We start from the raw sequence: 17,296 nt of genomic DNA on the forward strand, positions 1-17,296 counted from the left end.
GGGAAGTGGAATTTCGGAGCCAGACCACTTGCCACCTGGCTGACACTGAGGACATTATCACTGGTGGCAGATGACACACAGATTGTCCCTGGCAGAGGGGTGGCACTGCGATTGTTAAGTGAACCATTTGTGCTTCTTCCTAGATTGATTTCCAAATCTGAAAATGACAATGTTTTATTGGATTTCTGTGAGTATTGTTTAGCAAGGAGCTAGTGATCAATATGATTACTGGTTACATTTTTTTCTTATACTTTATATTTCTCCTACAGTTTATGATTGCTTTGATTGCACTATTTGAAGAAATATTTTGTCATCTTTTCCCAATTTTTTTGTTCAATTCAGCTATTCTACTGGAATTCTCCTTTAATCTGGAGATTTCTGTCCCAGTGCCCTCTATCTTCCCACTTCAATTTGAAGGAGCTGCAGTTCCAGCCTTGTGCACAATTGTCCTTGTGGGGCTTCCCATTCCTGCTTCCTTCTGTTAAATCCATTGTTTTCTGGATTCCACGTTTAAAACCTTTCTTAATTTATGCTCTGATTTTGTGGAGGCACTTTCTTAGAAGAATGGTAAAGGGGAAAATTTTATGAGTCTGAAAAATGTCTCTAATCTGTCTTTCGATTTGGTGGATGATATGACTGACATAGAATTTTGAGTTGAAAATGGTGTTTGTTTTTTTAATCAGAAACGTAAAGGCATTGCTTTGTTGTCTGCTTGAGAGGGATTCTGATTCAATAGCTGCTCAACAAACATTCCAGGTAGTGCTCTAGGCATTGGAGATACAATGTTGAATAGGACAAAGTTGCAGGCCTTCCGGGATCATCCAGTGGTTAAGACTTCAGGTCCCAGTGCAGAGGGCTGTGGATTCCATCCCTGATCTGGGAGCTAGGATCCCACATGCCCTGCAGCCACAAAAACAAAACAAAATGGAGACAATATGGTAACACATGCAATAAAGACTTTAAAAATAGTCCACATAAAAAAAAATGTTTAAAAAAAGACAAAGTTGCTACTCTCATGAAGGAGACATAATAAAAACAAGAAAAAAAGACTTGGTTTGTGCCATGAAGAGAAGGCAATGGCACCCCACTCCAGCACTCTTGCCTGGAAAATCCCATGGACAGAGGAGCCTGGTGGGCTGCTGTCTATGGGGTTGCACAGAGTTGGACACGACTGAAGCGACTTAACAGCAAGGATATAAAGGATGGCATCACTGACTTGATGGACGTGAGTCTGAGTGAACTCCAGGAGTTGATGATGGACAGGGAGGCCTGGTGTGCTGCGATTCATGGGGTCGCAAAGAGTCGGACACGACTGAGCGACTGAACTGAACTGAACTGAACTGAAGGATATAAATGCTGACTGCTGCTGTTGCTGCTGCTGCTAAGTCGCTTCAGTCGTGTCCAACTCTGTGCAACCCCAGAGATGGCAGCCCACCAGGCTCCCCCGTCCCTGGGATTCTCCAGGCAAGAACACTGGAGTGGGGTACCATTGCCTTCTCCAATGCATGAAAGTGAAAAGTGAAAGTGAAGTCGCTCAGTCGTGTCTGACTCCTAGCAACCCTATGGACTGCAGCCTATCAGGCTCCTCTGTCCATGGGATTTTCCAGGCAAGAGTACTATGCTATTTTAGATATGATGAGCAGGGACACCTCAGAGGAGGTGACATTTGAGATGAGAGTTGAAGTGTGAGAAGTAGTGAGTCATGCAAAGATTCAGGGAACATGTGTTCTAGTCAGAGACGATGGCAGAGAAAAGTCCTCGAGGATAAAATGAGTCTGGCATATGTAACTGCAGTATGATACACAAGGGAGGAAATGCTGGAAAATGAGTTTGGTTCTGATTCTCTTTACTTTGTAAGTGACCTAGTGTGTTTTATTTCTAGAAGCATTTAGGGGGTGGTGGTAACTTGAGATGGCTGTGAACTCTTTGATATTTCTCCCACTGAAATGGAAGATCTATGTTTCCTCCCCTTTAATCTGGGCACTGTGACTCTCTGATGAGTAGAATATAGCAGAAATGACACTGTGTCCGTTTCTGGATTCGAAAGATCGGCAGTTTCTCTTTCCTGTGTATTAAAACAGTTGCTCTTGGAACCCATCTGCCATGCTGTAAGGAAGTTCAAGACACACGAAGAGGCCGTAGGTAAGCCACTGCTGAGCTTCTAGCCAAAGTCTGCGTGACCTGCCAGTGATGGGAGTCAGCGTTTTGAAAACCCCAATCCATGGAGCCTTGGAATGACTCTGGTTTTAGCTGCAGTCTGATTGCAGCCACATGAGAGCCCTCTCCCAACATAAGAGTTCGCTAGCTGAGCCCTGTCAACTCACAGGACAGTGAGAAATAGTTTTAGTTATTGTACCAGACGCCTTTTCAATCCGGAGATTCATCTCCTTCGACTTTGGGAAATATTTTCGTTATTCTCATATTCTGTCTTTGATAATTTCTTCCTTCTGCTTTTTTGTTCGGTGTCTGGATCTCCTGTTAATCAGATGTGAGACTTCATGGACTGACTCCCTAAGTCTCTTATATGCTTTCATATTTTAAATCTTTCTTTAAATCTATTTGTAAGTTATTTTATTAAGCTTACCTTTAACTTTCTGGGTTTTTTTTTCCCCAGAATACATGGCTAGTTTGGTTTTTGGTTTCGGTTTTGCTTTTGTCTAATTGATAGGCACCAGGAGAGGGTGAGATGGGGAGTTGGCTTCATTTACACCTGGTTTTTATTTTCAGCCCGTTCTCTTGGTTCTTTTGGGAGTTTTCAGCTCTCTGCCACGTTCCTAGTGTTTCATTGCCCCTCTCCCCCCAGCTCTGGGCTGGGACACCTCAGCTCTGATTCCCCTGTGGTCAGACCTCCATCCCCTTCCCGTTACCCACAAACACGGAGCCATCTCTTGGCTGGCGTGCCGTCCAGTTTGCTTCATTATTGCCCTAAGATGCTTGAAAACAAAAACATCCTTTAGCGATCACTTTAATGAAGTACCTTGAAGGGAAAGAGTTAAGTGTGTATGCTCCAGTTGCTTCCTTAATGGGAGTTTCTTTTTCACTGCATAAGGAGATAATGAACTGTAAACATTATCTTTTTATTTTAATAAATCCACCTGTTTACTGTCATAATAAACATTAGTTTGAATTTACTTTCCTTTTAGAACTTTTAAATAATCAGCAGTTCTAGGCATTTCCTGGGAAATGTTTTGTTTCCTTTGCATTGTCGGCCATATGCTAGTAATTTTCAGCAAGTCTGCATTTACATGAATTTGAATTGGGCAAATAAGTAATACAAAATAAAAATATTATAAAACCTCACTTTATAAGTGAATTTTGAAATATGTCAAATATCCTCAAATTAAAAACAATCTTTTTTTCTTTTGTGAATTAATTAGTTTTTAGGTTAAGAATCCTTTCAAAGCTGACCCGACAAATGATGAAAACTGCATCCACACAGTGGCCACGTGGTGGCGCCACCTCCGCTGGTAAGCAGGCGTGTCCGCAGCTTTTCTTCAGGACCGAGGGAAGGAACCACACCGTTCATAGGCATTAGGACTTTCGTTTGTGATTTTCAGTCAGTTCAGTTCAGTCGCTCAGCTGTGTCAGACTCTTTGCGACCCCATGGACTGCAGCACACCAGGCCTCCCTGTCCATCACCAACTCCTGGAGTTTACCCAAACTCATGTCCATTGAGTCAGTGATGCCATCCAACTATTTCATCCTCTGTCGTCCCCTTCTCCTGCCTTCAGCCTTTCCCAGCATCAGGGTCTTTGCAGATGACTCAGTTCTTTGCATCAGGTGGCCAGAGTATTGGAGTTTCAGCTTCAACATCAGTCCTTCCAATGAATAATCAGGACTGCTCTCCTTTAGGATGGACTTTCAGTCTATCTCCTTGCATGCAGGCCAAGGGACTCTCAAGAGTCTTCTCCAACACCACAGTTCAAAAGCATCAGTTCTTTGGCGCTCAGCTTTCTTTATAGTCCAACTCTCACATCCATACATGACTACTGGAAAAACCATAGCTTTGACTAGATGGACCTTTATTGGCAAAGTAATTTTAGTGTAATCGAAAGTTGTTGTTTTTTTTAATATCTCAAGGCAATTTAGCCCAACCATGATGACTTGGTACTAATGTGAGGACTAAAAAAAAATGCTTCTGGGTAAATGAACTGGGAACAGAACTTAGATTTGATAGAAAACCTTGCAGGAGGGCAAAACAGCTCACGATGACAGGACAAGAGGTTGTTTAGAAGAAGATATGGGAGGTGATGCTGAGAAAATTACGGATAGCACTAAGATGCACATTAACCACAATGACTGTGGGCCCAGGTCCTCTGAAACTATGCCCTTGACTTCCATGCTTGTTCTTAAGGGAAAATACAACTTAAAATACTTGAGGGTTGAATTACACAAGAATTTCAAGAAAACATGATCAAATGTGATCACCCTGAACCATCCTATTCCTGAATAGGGGTTTTCTGCTTTTAGAGGGCTTTTATATCCTTGTCTTATTTGGACTGTGTAGGCCTGTGGAGAAGGTGAGGTGGGGGACAATTTTACACCTGATGAAACTGACGTATTGTCACGCGAGTGTATGTTCCTCGGTTCTTTGTCTCGTCACAACAAAGGTTTGGAGTGACGGACATTAAAGCCCCCTCAGCGGGTCACAGCTCTCGGGTCTTGGATAGACCGTGTTACAGCTCTCAGGTCTTGAATGGACCATGTTATAGCTCTTAGACAAATCAGTGTTACAGCTCTATTTTATTTAGAAGATAGTAGGAAAATCCATCTTCAAGGCGTGAGGGCACATCGATCCAAAGACGCGAAGAGAAGAGCGCCCCAGCGCGCGGGAGGGAGAGAGAGAGAGAGCTAGCTTTGGCTCCTCTTTTTATATGTTTATCTCTGCCTGGGCCTGTCCTCTGTAAATTGGGCCAGCCAGGAGTGTTGTTTGTTTTACCTGAGGTCCTCACTCCGGTCCTCGGAGCTTCTTTTGTTCTATTTTCGTGGGCTTTTCCCTTCCTTGTCTTTTAGCCACTGCCATTTTGGACTCCTTTTCCCTCTTCTACCTACCTAACATTCCCCCCTCAAGAGATGGGAGGCCCAATTCTTTGGGAATAGGGGCGTCGAGGTCTTTCTGGCTACTTCCTGCTGAACTGGGACGGTGAGGGGTATTGGGCCTCCCCCTCTTGTTAGTCTCAAGCCTCAGAGTCCTTATAGTGGTGTCCATCTAAGGGTGTGTGATATTTTCCGTGGTCAGCTGTAGTTTTATATTTTTGTTGAACTGGCACTGCATGTTGTAGCTGGTTGACCTGGTGGCAGAGGCTTAGCCTCTATGGTCTCAAAATTGGAGACTACTGCATACCCAGCTCTTCTTTTTCCATCCAAGACAAAGCTGCTTCCATCAGTGTACCAGATTTCCTCAGGATTGGTCAGAGGATCTTCTGACAATCCCTCTCGGGGTTTTGTCCAGTGGTCCAAGGTTTCTAGACAAGAGTGAAAGGGGAGAGAGCCCTCGGGGGTAGGCAGGAGGGTGGCTGGCTTAAGAACCTCACAAAGGGATATAGTGAGGCCTGGATTTTCCATCAGCGTTACTTGATATCTGAGGATTCTTTGATCAGACATCCATAAATGGCCTCTCCCATTTAGGAGTTGTTTTACTTGGTGGCTGGTAAAAATAGTTTGCCCCCAAAGGAGAGTTTTAAAGCATCTTCTATCATGATTGCAATAGCTGCAAGATTTCGAAGGCAGGGGGCCCAACCTCGGGTAGTTGGATCTAGCCTCTTGGATAAGTAAGCTACAGGCTGGGGCTCAGATCCCAACTTTTGAGTTAACACTCCGAAGGCTATTCCCTCTCTTTTATGGACATAAAGTTGGAGTGCTTTTTCTGGGTCTGGCAACCTCAAGGCAGGTGCCTGAGTTAAGGCCTGTTTTAGTGTAGCCTCTGCCTTCTTTTGAGGAGTTCCCCACATCAGTGGGATTGAATCATCTTGTCCCTTTAAGCTTTCATATAAAGGCTGGGCAATTAGACCATAGTTGGGTATCCAGCGGAGAAGGCAATGGCACCCCACTCCAGTACTCTTGCCTAGAAAATCCCATGGACAGAGGAGCCTGGTAGGCTGCAGTCCATGGGGTCACACAGAGTCGGACACGACTGAGCGACTTCACTTTCACTTTTCACTTTCATGCACTGGAGAAAGAAATGGCAACCCACTCCAGTATTCTTGCCTAGAGAATCCCAGGGACAGAGGAGCCTAGTGGGCTGCCGTCTATGCGGTCACACAGAGTCGGACACGACTGAAGCGACTTAGCGGTAGCAGTAGCAGTGGGTATCCAGATTCTACAATACCCAGTTAGCCCCAGGAAAGCTCGCAATTGTTTTCGAGTCATAGGGGAAGGCAACTGGAAGATTCCTTGTACATCAGAGGACAGCCTCCTGGACCCATGTGTAATCTGAACTCCCAGGTAAGTGACCTTTGTCTAGACCATCTGTGACTTAGCACGGGAGACTTTATATCCCCTTTCTGCCAAGAAGTTTAGAACCTGGATTGCATGTTGTTGGGCACTTTTCTCATCTGGAGAGAAGATTAGTAGGTCATCTACGTATTGTAATATTTTCCTATTAGGTCCCAGATCCAGATCTCGGAGATCCCGGCTAAGGGCCTGCCCAAACAGGTGGGGGCTACCTCTGAACCCCTGAGGTAATACTGTCCAAGTCATCTGTTGGTGTTTTTCTCCTGGGGCTTCCCACTCAAAGGCAAAAAGATATTGGGATTCTTTAGCCAGTGGTGTGCAAAAAAAATGCATCTTTGAGATCCAAGACTGTAAACCACTTGGCACTGGGTGGGATTTCTCCCAAGGTTACATAGGGATTGGGTACTGTGGGATGGAGGGGGACTACAGCTTCATTTATGATCCGGAGATCTTGAATCATTTGTCAGGTTCCGTCTTTTTTCTTTACTGAGAGGATTGGGGTGTTACATGGTGAACTGGTGGGGAACAATAGCCCACAAGCAAGGAATTTATTTATTAAAGGCTGTAGTCCCTCCCGAGCCTCTCTTTAGAGAGGATATTGTTTCCAGTTAGGAAATCGAGTAGGATCTCGGAGGACAATGATGACCAGTTCAGCTTGGTGGGCTCGTCCAGGAATCCCCTGGTCCCACACCTGGGGGTTAATTTTGTCTTCCCATAGTTTTTGGTCCCTCTCTATTGAAGGTGTAACGGGTTCTTCAGTAGTGACCAGGAGCTGTAGAGCTCTAGGAGCTGAAAAACTTCCCATCACAAGGCTGGTCCCCAGTTTAGTGAGTATATCTCTTCCCAATAAGGGGGTAGGACACTCAGGGACCACCAGAAACTGGTGGGAAAATATTTGTCCATCCCAGCAACAAAGAAGTGGTCGGGTGAATCCTTTAGTAGTTGCTTTTCCTGTAGCACCCAAAATGGTACAGGTTTGGGAGGAGAAGGCTCCAGAGTAGGAGATCAAGACAGAGTAGGTAGCCCCTGTGTCAACCAAGAAATTCTCGGACCTACCTGCCGCATCCAGTTGCACCCTTGGCTCCAGCCCCGTGATGGTTATCTGTGACAGCGGGCTGGCTAGAGCAGGCCTCTTCAGTCCTGTTGAACCATCGTGAGGGTAGGCTTGACGCTTGACCTTGAGGCTCTTGGGTCTCGAGGGCAGAGTGCCGCCCAATGTCCCAGTTGATGGCATTTGTGGCAAGCCATTCTAGGAGACTGGTCACGGTTTGGACACTCTTTGGCCCAATGCCCCGCCTGTCTACAGATCAGGCATTTGTCTCGTGCCTTGTCCTTCAAGGACTTGGGGTTTGCCATAGGGCTTCTCTGGAGGGTGGCCAGCATCTGGGCATGCCTTGTCTCTTTCTTTCTCTCCCTCTCCTGGGCCTTGGCCTCCTTCTCCTGTTCTCTGTTATAAAAGGTATTGGTGGCTATCTGAACCATCTCATCTAAAGAAGCAGCAGGGTCCTGCTCTTGTAGCTGTTGTAACTTAATTCTGATATCTGACGCACACTGGGACAGGAATTTAACCTTTAAAATCACCTGTCTCTCGTAAGAGTGTAAGTCCAGATTGGTAAACTTTTGGAGGGCCTCTTTTAGCCTTTCCAGAAAGGCAATGGGGTTCTCATCAGGCTCCTGAGTTATAGTCCCGCAAGTAATAGGCTTCCTTCTGTTTCCATGGGAGGACTTCCTTAGGGTTGAGTCTTTCTGAAGTTTATCCTACCCAGAACTGTTGCAACCTGAGAGCCAGGCATCCCCGGGTCAGGGTGCAGATCCCCAGGCAGGCTGAGGCGTGACAGCCTTCTAGAGATTGAATCCCCGGGCAGGTCGAGGTGTGACAGCCTCCCGAGAATTGGGTCCCTGGGCAGGTCGAGGTGTGACGACCTCCTGGGACCCCTGGGACTGGCGGATCCCGCCTCTACTGCGGGAGCTTCGCTGAGTTGGGCTCCTGCTGTGCTTGGCCTCTTCTGCACGGAGGTTGTTTCAGCCGGGTTAAATCCGAGTCACAGCACCATAGATGTCACACAAGTGTATGTTCCTCGGTTCTTTGTCCTTGTCACAACAAAGATTTGGAGTGACGGACATTAAAGCCCCCTTGGCGGGTCACAGCTCTCAGGTCTTGGATAGACCGTGTTATAGCTCTCAGGTCTCGAATGGACCATGTTATAGCTCTTAGACAAATCAGTGTTACAGCTCAGTGTTACAGCTCTATTCTATTTATAAGATAGCAGGAAAATCCATCTTTGAGGCATGAGGGCACGTCGATCCAAAGACGCGAGGAGAAGAGCGCCCCAGCATGAGAAAGAGAGAGAGAGAGCTAGCTTTGGCTCCTCTTTTTATATGTTTATCTCTCCCTGGGCCTGTCCTATGTAAACTGGGCCAGCCAGGAGTGTTGTTTGTTTTACCTGAGGTCCTCACTCCAGTCCTCGGAGCTTCTTTTGTTCTATTTTCGCGGGCTTTTCCCTTCCTTGTCTTTTAGCCACCACCATTCTGGACTCCTTTTCCCTATTCTACCTACCTAACAATATGATGTTCAGACACTTGATCCAAGTCCAGGTTAGAAAGGAGATGAATCAGGACTGAACATCCAACCTTCAGACGCCTCATTCAAAACTCACTCAGGTGTTTTGCTACTATAGGGTTTTTACACACACACACATATCACAGAACTCCATCTTCTTAAAGAATTCCTTCTCAATTCAATCAAAATATTTAAATATATGAGAAGTAGGATTTATGGTCCATAGAATTCAGTGCTCTGAATAGTAGAATAATTTTGAAAATTAAATATTTATGCTAATGAAAATTAGTATTCACATTATGAATGTGGATGTGAAAAATTCCTATTCACATGAGATAAAATTCCTAGACCCTAAGAGGAGGCGATCGTCCTCTTTCTCTGGACTCCAGTCCCCACACCTCCCTGGCTCATGCTGGCCCGCCCCCCGGAGGCAGCCACTGACACTAGTTTCTCCTGTGAATTTCTAAAAAGAGTCATTAATTTATATATCATAAGACAGTATAGTATGAGTTTTTCAGAACATAGAATTTATATACTATACATAATGTAGTATAGACATGGAAACTTATACCCTCCTTTTTTTTACATAGATGGTGGGTGACATATTAGACACACTGTGCTGCATCTTAATTTTTTTTCACTTAATGATTTATCTTGGAGAGTTTTTGGTGTTGGCATGTAAAGAGCACCCCATCTATCTTGAAAGCAGGACTCCATCTTGGGCCAGACTGTGGACTTTGAGCTATATGCCCAGTATCTATGGAAACGACATACCAACTGAAAAACCAGGCCCCCAGAAGGAAGAGCCCCAGGGCTCTCCATCACCTAAAAGAATACCCTAATTATCCGTGTAACTGAATAGAATCATACATTCTATTATGGTTATTGGGGAATGACCACAACCTATTGATAATTGTCCGCTGTTAACTACCTAGGCTTCAGTTCAGTTCAGTCGCTCAGTCGTGTCCAACTCTTTGCGACCCCATGAATCGCAACATGTCAGGCCTCCCTGTCCATCACCAACTCCCGGAGTTCACTCAGGCTCACATCCATCGAGTCAGTGATGCCATCCAGCCATCTCATCCTCTGTCGTCCCCTTCTCCTCCTGCCCCCAATCCCTCCCAGCATCAGAGTCTTTTCCAATGAGTCAACTCTTCGCATGAGGTGGCCAAAGTACTGGAGTTTCAGCTTCAGCATCATTCCCTTCAAAGAAATCCCAGGGCTGATCTCCTTTAGAATGAACTGGTTGGACCTCCTTGAAGTCCAAGGGACTCTCAAGAGTCTTCTCCAACACCACAGTTCAAAAGCATCAATTCTTCAGTGCTCAGCCTTCTTCACAGTCCAACTCTCACATCCATATATGACCACAGGAAAAACCATAGCCTTGACTAGACGGACCTTTGTTGGCAAAGTAATGTCTCTGCTTTTGAATATGCTATCTAGGTTGGTCATAACTTTCCTTCCAAGGAGTAAGCGTCTTTTAATTTCATGGCTGCAGTCACCGTCTGCAGTGATTTTGGAGCCCCAAAAAATAAAGTCTGACACTGTTTCCACTGTTTCCCCATCTATTTCCCATGAAGTGATGGGACCGGATGCCATGATCTTTGTTTTCTGAATGTTGAGCTTTAAGCCAACTTTTTCACTCTCCACTTGCACTTTCATCAAGAGGCTTTTGAGTTCCTCTTCACTTTCTGCCATAAAGGTGATGTCATCTGCATATCTGAGGTTATTGATATTTCTCCCGGCAATCTTGATTCCAGCTTGTGTTTCTTTCAGTCCAGTGTTTCTCATGATGTACTCTGCATATAAGTTAAATAAGCAGGGTGATAATATACAGCCTTGATGTACTCCTTTTCCTATTTGGAACCAGTCTGTTGTTCCATGTCCAGTTCTAACTGTTGTTTCCTGACCTACATACAGATTTCTAAGGCTTATGAATCAAGCACGGGTTAACTTTGACTGTATCTCTCTTCTTCCTTTGTTCAGACTAGTTTCAGGGACTTTGGGGGAGGTGGATTTGGACACATACGCTTAGGGTATATAAGGTTTTCACAAAACCTGGTCGGGGTCCTTGGCTAAGAGGAAACTCTGCCTTGGGCCCGCTGGTGTAATAAACTGCACTCCACTATCTGCATTGTCCTTCTGAGTGAATTTGTTTCCCAGAATGTGTGGCTACAACAGAATACTGATGGAATTTTTTTTAGGTATCTTTGCCATTTAGAATCGGCATTAACAGCCTTTGCTCACTTCGCCTTTCCCAAAGGGGCCTAGTGACATTTTCAAAAAAGACAACTTGATTTTACAAGGCCAGTAGAAGTTGACAGTGACCTGTCCCCATTTACCAAAAGTACTTCTCATTTTATAGGTTTTTTTTTTTTTTAAGACCGTTTTGTTTTGAAAAGTAAGATATAGAACTGCCCCCAAGTAAATTTGATTGCAGCTCGAAGCAGTAGAGACTGGCTTCAGATCCCAGATACACGTAGAAAAACAGAGCACCTCGGGCTCCCAGTACCTGCAAGCTCTCTGCCCCTTGTTGTCCTCCTTCTGGGCAGCAGAGGTTTCTGGAAAGTTGCCTCTGGCCTGGGTCAGATTGCTTACACACTGCCGGCTCCCAGGCCAGCGTTCCGAACCTTAAGCCAAGGCACATTTATAGAACGCTTCCATGTGATCCTGGGAAGACAGACTGCGAGCGGAGGGCAGTGCTGAAGAGCCGTAACATCAGGAAGAAAGGGCCTCTCCCCCTCTCTGCCCCTCATGCTGAGAGGATACTGGGTAAGTAAGCCTCAGATTGATGGCTTTATTCCTTTGAGCAACATGTGCTTTAAACTGGTTTGGCTGCTGAGATTAGCGGGGTAAATGCATTTCTTTCTTTCTTTTTTTCCCTTATAAAGGGAAATTGAAGGCCCATCTGTGCTTCTTATTTCTCCCCTTCTGATTGTCTCCAAAGCCACATAAACCGTATTTTTTTCTTTCCACTTAGTGATTTGTTGCTTTTGGTAGGACAAGTCCTCATTAACCTAGACCTCCATCTCTTCCCGGGTAAAATAAAGTTTGGGCTAGGTGATTATTGAAATTTCTTCTGGCTTCTGTGATGATTCTGCCGACAGCAAACTGGATTTTCAAGTATTTATGAGCCTGTGGAATGATGATTTAAGAGAGCCCTGAGGGCCTGAGACACCAAGACTTTATGACAAAAAGTTATTTTAAAGCTGGCGATGCTGTTGATTTTGACATGTTTGCACAGCGTCTCTCTAGACTCCACAAGTACCTTTTCAGACCTGCTTCTGACGTCATGGCTGCCAACTTGAGCTGCCATGTGATTTCAACAAAAGCCGAGTGTTTCTGAGTTTGACTTGGTGTCAGCTATAACCCAGTCATCAGATCACACTGAAGTAAGGCAGTGAACTTAGCCTCATGAGAGAATCTAGCAGCTGAGTTAAACACAGTGGAGTGTGGGAGTGTGTGTGTATGTGTGAGCATGTGTTTTATTTTACAGCACGTTCTGTGCAACAGAAATGCACAGACTGAAATTCTTTATCCCACTTACTCTTGAGTATAATCCAGTGTGTAATAGCTGAGTTTGTCTGGATGCAGCAAAGCTCCTCCCAGTTTTAGCTGCTGCTCCCACACTGGCCCACCATCCTCTCCACTGACACCTGTCGGCTCCCTGGGCGGGTTTCCTGCTCTCAGGTCTACCTGACTTTGCCCTGTTGCTTCTCTCTGGGTCCTCCTGCACAGGTGCCGAAACCAGGTGGGCCCTGTGGATGGCTGAGGTTAGGGGAACCCTTATCATCCAGTTCTGTTGTGAGTGTCCACAGGTTTTTACTTTTACTATGCAATTTGTTCTATCTGTTTACAAGAGGGGATTTGGGAAGACCTGAAAACTCTGCTGCCACCATCTTCCCAGAATTCCACTCTGCAGGCATTTAATTGCACTCAGAGAGACCAGCTCGCTTCTGCAAGAGCGCTTATAGGTGGTGATGAGGGTCTGGCCCAGGAGCCAAGGCAACGGGCAGGAAGGGGACAAGAAGAGACCTCAGGAAGGAAGAATTCAGAGGGCTTGGTGAGTATATATTGGAGAGACCAGAGGAATGAAGCAGAGGGGCAAATAAAAGATAATCATCAATTCATTCAGCAAACATTTAAGTGATCCCCATGTACCAGACCCCTGGAAACAGTGGAGGGACAGAGGCAATAGTCTGCACACCAGTCACAGAATCCAGGCCCCTGTGGAGCCCCCAGGCTAGTGGGGAGATAGAGACTAAGTAAGCCATCACCACACTGTGTAGTGTTATGGTGAGAGCCCCAGGGGATGTGGCTGAAAGAATGCAGGCCTCTCAGCCAAAATGGGAAAAGTCAGGAGAGGGATTGGCTGGGAGATATCAAATGTGCATTTCAGGAGGTTGAGTGACTATGCATCATCCAAGTGGAGATATCCGTCAGAGAGTTAAAAATGCGGTGGAGGTGGAAGGGAGAGGTCAGGGCTGGTGTCTAGACGGGGAGTCTTCTCCATGGGCTCAGTAGCGGAAGCAAGGGGACCTGTGGAATCTTCTAGGAGCAACCCAGGCCGGAAGACCAAATCCTGAATCTCATTAGAAGGCTTTACAAAGAGGGGAAGAGGAGCACTGGAGAAGGAAAAAGAGGACGAGGTTTTGCAGCACCTTTCAGAAAAGTCCTAAGTGGAGGGAGTTTGTGGAGGAGGGTGGGGTAACAGTGTCAGGTGCTATGGAAATGCTGGAAGATGAGGACTGTGAAGAGGCCAGAGTGTGAAGGTCATGGGCAACTTTTGAGTGTGGTTTTAATCCAGGAACATTTGGTTGCAAGAAACAGAAACTCATTTAAAAAGAGAAGGGGGGATTCGTTGAGAAGACACAGCTCTGGGTTGAAGCAACTCTTTTAACCCCTACTTCTCAGTTCCTACCTGCTTCATTCCAGTCTGAAGGTGGGCCCGTCTCTGCTGGGCGCCCACACCCAGTCCCCACTCAGGTCAGCACGCACTGGCTCTGGGGGTCTCTGGCACTGAGCTAAGCCCTCCTTCTTATTGCCTCCTGGCTTGTAGCCTCCTTCATTGACTTCCAAGGCCCCTATCAAATAGCAACAGAGGGCTCAATTCCTGTAGCCAGGCTGCTTATATCTGCGCGAAGTTCTGGAATGCCTAAAACTGGTTGTGTCTCAGGGTTCCGGGGCACCAAGGAAACATCCAGACTCTACCAAGGTCCAACTCACCTCTGAATAGTTGCCTTTGATGCTGGTCAAATCCTGACTTGCAAGATTTAAACCATGAAATATTATTCTTTCTGCTTGTGCTCCTTTAGTACGAAAGGGCTGTGAACGGTTTGGAGGTGGGTGAAGCTGGAGTAATGATTCCTACGTAGGACCAGGTTTCTCATTTTGAGGGGACACAATTTTGTAGGTGACTCAATGAGTTTAAAAAACATGGCCCTGGGAATTCCCTGGCGGTCCAGTGCTTTCACTGCCAAGGACCTGGGTGTTATGAGTGCTCAGTCAGTGTGTGGTGGGCAGAGAGAAGAAGGATGAAAGAGTAGGTTTCACAGCAAAGGATAAAGGCAAGCCCTTGTAAGTCTCCTGCTTGAGTGTGTGATTTGGTGGGAGTAGAGAAGTATAAGCTGGGTAGCTGTGACAAGTGCAGGCAAGGATGTGGATTTAATAGGCCAGGGGTAGGGGACGGCAGTGGATGACTGATAGGGAAGGGAGAGAGCCGGGACAAACACCATTGACCAGATTGTGGAGTATCGGCAAGCAGAAAACCAAACTCACTGTGATGCTCACACTAGTCCAGTGCTCTGATTCCTAAGGAGGTGACAAGCCTGGGTGAGATTTGTCCAGCTCAGCACAAAAGCTCCCATCCCAACACCAAAGGCAGGGCATGGGGACCAAGACTCCATGTGGTGAGACAACAGAGGAGCAGCCAGAGACCAACTAAGAAACTCACACAGAGACACAATCTTTGTGGGCTTGGCTGTACCCTCTGATGGTCGCTGAATAACCCATGACCCTTGTCCTAGGGTTCTTGATTCAGTTGTGTTCAGAAGAGGTGGAGATCCATGTGTTTTTACCATTCTAGCCTGGCAGGCAAGTTTGTGTGTGTGTTTCAATCTTGGGCAATGCCTACATACGGCAGGGGCAACTCAGGATAGCTGCCACTTTGCTAACATTTCATATGTTAATGGAGATGTTTAAAATTGACACAGTGGAGTCACCGGTGTGAGTGGGTTCTCTGAGTTTGTGACCTAAAAAGGGGAATTTCTGCTCCACACTCGAGTCAGGGAACAGCTTGGCTGAGCCCAGTGCCAGAAGTGGTGCCAAAGAATTATAAAGAGATTAAACCCAGCAACGCAGGCTAATGTTGTTCCAGCAAAGAGGGCCCACTTTCTGTAGCCAGGCTGCTTATATCTGCACAAAGTTCTGGAATGCCTAAAACGGGTTGTGGCTCAGGGTTCCGGGGCATCAAGGTAACGTCCAGACTCTACCAAGGTCCAGCTCACCTCTGCATAGTTGCCTTTGGTGCTGATCAAATCCTGAGTTGCAAGATTTAAACCATGAAATATTATTTCTTTCTGCTTGTGTTCCTTTGCTATGAAAGGACTGTGAAGGGTTTGGAGGTGGGTGAAGCTGGAGTGACGATTTCTAAGTAGGACCAGGTTTCTCATTTTGAGGGGACACAATTTTGTAGGTGACTCTATGAATTTGGAAAACATGGCCCTGGGAATTCCCTGATGGTCCAGTGTTTTCACTGCCAAGGACCAGGGTTCAATCTCTGGCCAGGGATCTAAGATCACGCAAGCTGAGGGGCATAGCCAAAACAAACAAAGAAACAAAAAACAAACAAGGAAAAACATGGCTCTGTATTCACTTTTGGTCACTCAAGAAACCATCCCTATGGCTACACTTCTGCTGAAACATAGGTTCAAGTTAGGATCTGATGACGTTACTTTGCATCTCGTATTTCATAGCAAACAGATGAGACAACAACTCTTGAATCCTGTCGGTCACAAGATCATCCCCTAATGTGTTCCAGTTCTTTGAAGAACACTTGGTGAGGGTATTGTGTGCATCACCTGGCAGAAGCATCACAATTTGACGTCTGTTGCGTGTACTTCCCTCTCCTCCAGCACCAGCCCCAGCTTGTCTAAGACTGAGATGCTTTTGCAAACGCCTCATTCCTTGGTGGCTTGGGCCTTCCCAGGTGGTGCTAGTGGTAAAGAAGCCACCTGCCAATGCAGGAAACAGAAGAGACATGGGTTCAATCCCTGAGTCAGGAAGATCCTCTGGAGAAGGGCATGGCAACCCACTCCAGTATTCTTGCCTCGGAAATTCCATGGACAGAGAAGCCTGGGGGCTTCTTGCGATCCATGGGATCGCAAAGGGTTGGACATGACTGAAGTGACTTAGCACACCGCGCTGGTGGCTCACTCAGGAAAGAATCTGCCTGCAATGCAGGAGACCACCTGCAGTGTAAGAGACCTGGGTTTGATCCCTGGGTCAGGAAGATCTCCTGGAGAAGGAAATGGCCACCCACTCCAGTAGTCTTGCCTGGGAAATCCCATGGACAGAGGAGCCTGGCAGGCAATAGTCCACGGGGTTGCAAAGAGTCGGACACGACTTAGCAACTGAACAGCAACAACAGCAAATTAGCAGCAGGTCACCTTCACGCATCTGGGAAAGGGATGATCCGATTGCACTCATCACCATGGATGCAGCAAAGATGGGCTCAGTTGGGGTTGCTGGAGAACTGGAGTCACACGTAAGAGGAAGAGTTTCCTTCCCTCTCTCCCAATCTCCTTCCCTTTCTTCACTTTTTATTGTGCTTTCCAAGCAAGCACAAAGGTAAGGAGAATATTATAAGAATCTTCATATACCAATTACTAGTTTCAGTGATTATCTGCATCTGGACAATCTTATTTCATTTATAACTCTACTTGCCATTAATGTCTGTCCCAACTATGATATTGTTTTCGAGCAAATCATTCCATCATTTAATCAGTAATATTAGGGTATGTATCTCTAAAAGATGAGGACTGTTTTTAATATGTGTATAATGATAACATCATACCTAAAAATAAATGATAATTCCTTAATATTAAAAATCCTGTTGGCATTCAAATATCACTGGTTGTCTCATTTTTTAAGACAGTTTATTTCAATCAGGGCTCAAACAAGAACCACAAATTTCCTTGGGTTGATCTGTCTCTTAAGCTACTTTTCTATTTCACACCCCCCTTTGCCCAGGTTTCCATAACTCTCCTATATCCTCCATTATAT

General features: G+C 45.8%; 1 protein-coding gene across 12 annotated transcripts in view; it reads left to right on the forward strand.

Moving 5' to 3' along the window:
• Positions 1 to 11,641: 11,641 nt before the first annotated feature.
• The window catches only part of TACC2 (transforming acidic coiled-coil containing protein 2), a 234,864-nt gene continuing 229,209 nt past the window's right edge, over positions 11,642 to 17,296 (forward strand). For 10 of the 12 annotated variants that reach the window (XM_019988482.2, XM_070780980.1, XM_019988489.2 and 7 more), the window contains exon 1: positions 11,645 to 11,785. The gene's annotated coding sequence lies outside the window, so the exon portion shown is untranslated. Of the gene's footprint in view, positions 11,786 to 17,296 lie in introns of all 12 variants that reach the window. The other 2 variants (XM_019988493.2, XM_019988484.2) reach the window with 2 other exon arrangements.

This window comes from Bos indicus, chromosome 26 (assembly GCF_029378745.1).
Source record: "Bos indicus isolate NIAB-ARS_2022 breed Sahiwal x Tharparkar chromosome 26, NIAB-ARS_B.indTharparkar_mat_pri_1.0, whole genome shotgun sequence".
NCBI lineage: Eukaryota > Metazoa > Chordata > Mammalia > Artiodactyla > Bovidae > Bos > Bos indicus.